Genomic DNA, 6,360 nt, shown 5'->3' on the forward strand with positions numbered 1-6,360 from the left:
GCCGTTTAGGTCATATCAGTGTGAAGCGCATGAAGAAACTCCATAATGATGGACTTTTGGAATCACTTGATTATGAATCACTTGGTACTTGCGAACCGTGTCTCATGGGCAAGATGACTAAAACACCGTTCTCCGGTACTATGGAGAGAGCAACAAATTTGTTGGAAATCATACATACAGATGTATGTGGTCCGATGAATATTGAGGCTCGTGGCGGATATCGTTATTTTCTCACCTTCACAGATGATTTGAGCAGATATGGGTATATCTAATTAATGAAACATAAGTCTGAAACATTTGAAAAGTTCAAAGAATTTCAGAGTGAAGTTGAAAATCATTGTAACAAGAAAATAAAGTTTCTACGATCAGATCGTGGAGGAGAATATTTAAGTTACGAGTTTGGCCTACATTTGAAACAATGCGGAATAGTTTCGCAACTCACGCCACCCGGAACACCACAGCGTAATGGTGTGTCCGAACGTCGTAATCGTACTTTACTAGATATGGTGCGATCTATGATGTCTCTTACTGATTTACCGCTATCGTTTTGGGGTTATGCTTTAGAGACAGCTGCATACACTCTAAATAGGGCACCATCGAAATCCGTTGAGACGACGCCTTATGAACTATGGTTTGGCAAGAAACCAAAGTTGTCGTTTCTTAAAGTTTGGGGTTGCAATGCTTATGTGAAAAAATTTCAACCTGATAAGCTCGAACCTAAATCGGAGAAATGTGTCTTCATAGGTTACCCAAAGGAGACTGTTGGGTACACCTTCTATCACAGATCCGAAGGCAAGACATTCGTTGCTAAGAATGAATCCTTTCTAGAGAAGGAGTTTCTCTTGAAAGAAGTGAGTGGGAGGAAAGTATAACTTGATGAGGTAACTGTACCTGCTCCCTTATTGGAAAGTAGATCATCACAGGAACCAGTTTCTGCGACACCTACACCAATTAGTGAGGAAGTTAATGATAATGATCATGAAACATCAGATCAAGTTATTACCGAACCTCGTAGGTCAACCTGATCAAGATCCGCACCAGAGTGGTACGGTAATCCTGTTCTGGAGGTTATGTTACTAGACCATGATGAACCTACGAACTATGAAGAAGTGATGGTGAGCCCAGATTCCACAAAATGGCTTGAGGCCATGAAATCCGAGATGGGATGCATGTATGAGAACAAAGTATGGACTTTGATTGACTTGCCCAATGATCGGCGAGCCATAAAAAATAAATGGATCTTCAAGAGGAAGACGGACGCTGATAGTAGTGTTACTATCTACAAAGCTAGACTTGTCAGAAAAAGGTTTTTGACAAAGTTCAAAGTGTTGAATACGATGAGATTTTCTCACTCGCAGCGATGCTTAAGTCTGTCCGAATCATGTTAGCAATTGCCGCATTTTATGAAATCTGGCAAATGGATAAACAAAACTGCATTCCTTAATGGATTCATTAAAGAAGAGTTGTATATGATGCAACCAGAAGGTATTGTCAATCCTAAAGGTGCTAACAAAATATGCAAACTCCGGCGATCCATCTATGGACTGGTGCAAGCATCTCGGAGTTGGAATATACGCTTTGATAAGTTGATCAAAGCATATAGTTTTATACAGACTTGCGGTGAAGCCTGTATTTACAAGAAAGTGAGTGGGCGCACTACAGCATTTCTGATAAGTATATGTGAATGACATATTGTTGATCGGAAATAATGTAGAATTATTCTGCAAAGCATAAAGGAGTGTTTGAATGGAGTTTTTCAAAGAAAGACCTCGGTGAAGCTGCTTACATATTGAGCATCAAGATCTATAGAGATAGATCAAGACGCTTGATAAGTTTTTTCAATGAGTACATACCTTCACAAGATTTTGAAGTAGTTCAAAATGGAACAGTCAAAGAAAGAGTTTCTTGCCTGTGTTACAAGGTGTGAAATTGAGTAAGACTCAAAGCCCGACCACGGCAAAAGATAGAAAAAGAATGAAAGTCATTCCCTATGCCTCAGCCATAAGTTCTATAAAGTATGCCATGCTGTGTACCAGATCTATTGTATACCCTACACTGATTTTAGCAAGGGAGTACAATAGTGATCTAGGAGTAGATCACTGGACAGCGGTCAAAATTATCCTTAGGAATAAGGATATGTTTCTCGATTATGGAAGTGACAAAAGGTTCGTCGTAATGGGTTACGTCGATGCAAGTTTTAACACTAATCTAGATGACTCTATGTCTCGGTCTAGATACATATTGAAAGTGGGAGCAATTAGCTAGAGTAGCTCCGGGCAGAGCATTGTAGACATAGAAATTTGCAAAATACTTACGGATCTGAATGTGACAGACCCGTTGACTAAAATTATCTCACAAGCAAAACATGATCACACCTTAGTACTCTTTGGGTGTTAATCACATAAGCGATGTGAACTAGATTACTGACTCTAGTAAACCCTTTGGGTGTTGGTCACATGACGATGCGAACTATGGGTGCTAATCACATGGTGATGTGAACTATTGATGTTAAATCACATGGCGATGTGAACTAGATTATTGACTCTAGTGCAAGTGGGAGACTGAAGGAAATATGCACTAGAGGCAATAATAAAGTTATTATTTATTTCCTTATATCATGATAAATGTTTATTATTCATGCTAGAATTGTATTAACCGGAAACTTGATACATGTGTGAATACATAGACAAACAGAGTGTCACTAGTATGCCTCTACTTGACTAGCTCGTTGATCAAAGATGGTTATGTTTCCTAGCCATTGACATGAGTTGTCATTTGATTAATGGGATCACATCATTAGGAGAATGATGTGATTGACTTGACCCATTTCGTTAGCTTAGCACTCCATCGTTTAGTATGTTGCTATTGCTTTCTTCATGACTTATACATGTTCCTATGACTATGAGATTATGCAACTCCCGTTTACCGGAGGAACACTTTGTGTGCTACCAAACGTCACAACATAACTGGGTGATTATAAAGGTGCTCTACAGGTGTCTCCGACGGTACTTGTTGGGTTGGCGTATTTCGAGATTAGGATTTGTCACTCCGATTGTCGGAGAGGTATCTCTGGGTCCACTCGGTAATGCACATCACTATAAGCCTTGCAAGCATTGCAACTAATGAGCTAGTTGCGGGATGATGTATTACGGAACGAGTAAAGAGACTTGCCGGTAACGAGATTGAACTAGGTATTGAGATACCGACGATCGAATCTCGGGCAAGTAACATACCGATGACAAAGGGAACAACGTATGTTGTTATGCGGTTTGACCGATAAAGATCTTCGTAGAATATGTGGGAGCCAATATGAGCATCCAGGTTCCTCTATTGGTTATTGACCGGAGACGTGTCTCGGTCATGTCTACATATTTCTCGAACCCGTAGGGTCCGCACGCTTAAAGTTAGATGACGGTTATATTATGAGTTTATGTGTTTTGATGTACCGAAGGAGTTCGGAGTCCCGGAGGAGATCAGGGACTTGACGAGGAGTCTCGAAATGGCCGAGACGTAAAGATCGATATATTGGACGACTATATTCGGACTTCGGAAAGGTTCCGAGTGATTCGGGTATTTTTCGGAGTACCGAAGAGTTACGGGAATTCGTATTGGGCCTTAATGGGCCATACGGGAAAGGAGAGAAAGGCCCCAAAGGGTGGCCGCACCCCTCCCCATGGACTAGTCCGAATTGGACTAGGGAGAGGGGGCGCCCCCTTCCTTCTTTCTCCTTCTCCCTTCCCTTTTCCTACTCCAACAAAGGAAAGGAGGAGTCCTACTCCCGGTGGGAGTAGGACTCCCCCCTTGGCGCGCCCTCCTCCTAGGCCGGCCACCTTCCCCCTTGCTCCTTTATATACGGGGGCAGGGGGGCACCCCATAGACACAACAATTGATCATTGATCTCTTAGCCGTGTGCGGTGCCCCCCTCCACCATATTACACCTCGATTATATCGTAGCGGTGCTTAGGCGAAGCCCTGCGTCGGTAGAACATCATCATCGTCACCACGCCGTCGTGCTGACGGAAGTCTCCCTCAGTACTCGGCTGGATCGGAGTTCAAGGGACGTCATCGAGCTGAACGTGTGCTGAACTCGGAGGTGTCGTGCGTTCGGTACTTGATCGGTCGGATCGTGAAGACGTACGACTACATCAACCGTGTTGTGTTAACGCTTCCGCTTTCGGTCTACGAGGGTACGTGGACAACACTCTCCCCTCTCGTTGCTATGCATCACCATGATCTTGCGTGTGCGTAGGATATTTTTGAAATTACTACGTTCCCCAAACAGTTGCACCTGTACTTGCAGTTGCATTATCCACTCTTATGCTCTCTATAAAAAGAGGTAGAGTTGACATAGCATGGTATGTGAATCATACAAAAAGTAGATGCCGGTATCAACACAACTCAAGGCAAGGGTATTCAACTCAGAGAACCCCAAATTGTAGAATGTGCAAATGTTATTCATATTTGGTGTGTTTCTACTTCTGAAAGATATATAATGTCGTGGTGCTCTTGACACAGTGGTCCAGCGCTCCGCTCTCCCGCTCGCAAACCGGCCGTGCTGTACCCGGACGGAGGAGGGTGCGAGGAGGGTCGTCGGATGCGGGCATGCCTCCACATCAAGGAAGAGAGGAGGTGTATATATATGCAGTTCACTACGAAGGAAAAGCAATCCTCGAACAGTTGAACTGATCAATTTGTACTGCTTGCCTTTGTAGTTTCTGCGTGCCAGTTTAGAATGACCTGTCTGAAGTTATTTTTGAAGCAGTTCCTGAACTCTGAACATGTCTGACAATTAAGCGACATGTTGTGTTCACTCCTTCTGAATCTCCCGGAATGGTCTGCTTGGACAGGGTGAGGACAAATGCATGGTGGTGGACATAAGCAGGACTGTGAACATGGAGGATTGTCAAATTGTCGAGCTGCACCAAATTATGTTTCCCACTGCCGCATATGCTTAACTAAACAATTTGCATTCTTTTTAATTTAACTATGATGCAGAGCAAGATGAGGGCTTGGACGTGCCGGAGGAGTCCATAGCCAGCATGAAGCACATCATGTTGCCAATCAACGAGGATCATCGGTGACTTGTTAGCTATCAGTCTTGTGTTACGAAAGTGTTTTGTAGTCATAGTACTTCATGTGTTATGAAAGTGTCAAACACCATATGTCTTCATATGCAAAATATAATGGAAGCTATAAAGATATTTGTAGTTATTTGCATTCACCACAGTCAACTATAAAATCCAGGGGACTTCATGGTGACAACTATTATAACAGAATCTATGCAGATATTTGCTTCTTGGATGGTCAATATTACTCTAGCCCATTATAATTTCATCAGCTTATAAGGTACAACCTAAGATGCCGTCAATAACCACTATTGTTTTTATTAACTTGCATCATTTGTTATCTGATAGAATGATAGAAATATAGGATTCCCATTCAAAAAGAAGGATCGAAACAGAGGGTAGCTGAAGTAGAGGCATAGAACTGCCAATTATCATTGACTTATTTCAGTAAGATTGCTTTTGAGATAATAAATGAAGCTAAGAAGTCATGTCTCTGCCGACAGCATTTTCGTCAAAAAGAAGTCATGTCTCAAATTAATTTACACAGTAATGGATTTTTTTAATGTGAATCTCCTAGATCCAAGAGTTTCACAGAAAATATTATGTTTTTGAGATTACTTGGATAGTATTTATATATTTGATCCGATGGTGTATGGTTATTATGCGCTTCTCTTGACTTTATTTCTATATGTACATGTTAGATTATTTCCGTTTTGAAAACCAGAATGATAGAAGCTTTTCAGATCTTTTGATGTTAAAATTTTATGCTGACTTTAGACAACTATATTTTACCCAACAAATTGTCATCGCATTTTGGTAATGTGTTTATTCATGGGCATCTTTTTGCTTGCATGGTAATTTCAGACAAAGGGGAATAAGAAGCACTCTTATGCTATTATCCACTCTTATGCTCTCTGTAAAAAGAGGTTGAGTTGACAGAGCATGGTATGTGAACCATACAAAAAGTAGACGCAGGTATCAACACAAGTCATGGCAAGGGTATTCAACTCAGAGGACCCCACGTTGTAGAATGTGCAAATATTATTCATATTTGGTGTGTTTCAACTTCTAAAAGATATATGATCCTGTGGTGCTCTTGACACAACGGTCCAGCGCTCCGCTCTCCCGCTCGCAAACCGGCCGTGCTGTACCTGGACGGAGGAGGGTGCGAGGAGGGGCGGACCTACGTGCACCCAACCGGTGTCACATGACACCGGGTAATTTTTATGGTTAGGTGTATATATGTAGCGATAATCCTAGACATACATGCCTCTTACTCGCAGGATACGGGATC

The sequence above is a fragment of the Triticum aestivum genome, chromosome 3D (genome assembly GCF_018294505.1).
Source record: "Triticum aestivum cultivar Chinese Spring chromosome 3D, IWGSC CS RefSeq v2.1, whole genome shotgun sequence".
Lineage (NCBI taxonomy): Eukaryota > Viridiplantae > Streptophyta > Magnoliopsida > Poales > Poaceae > Triticum > Triticum aestivum.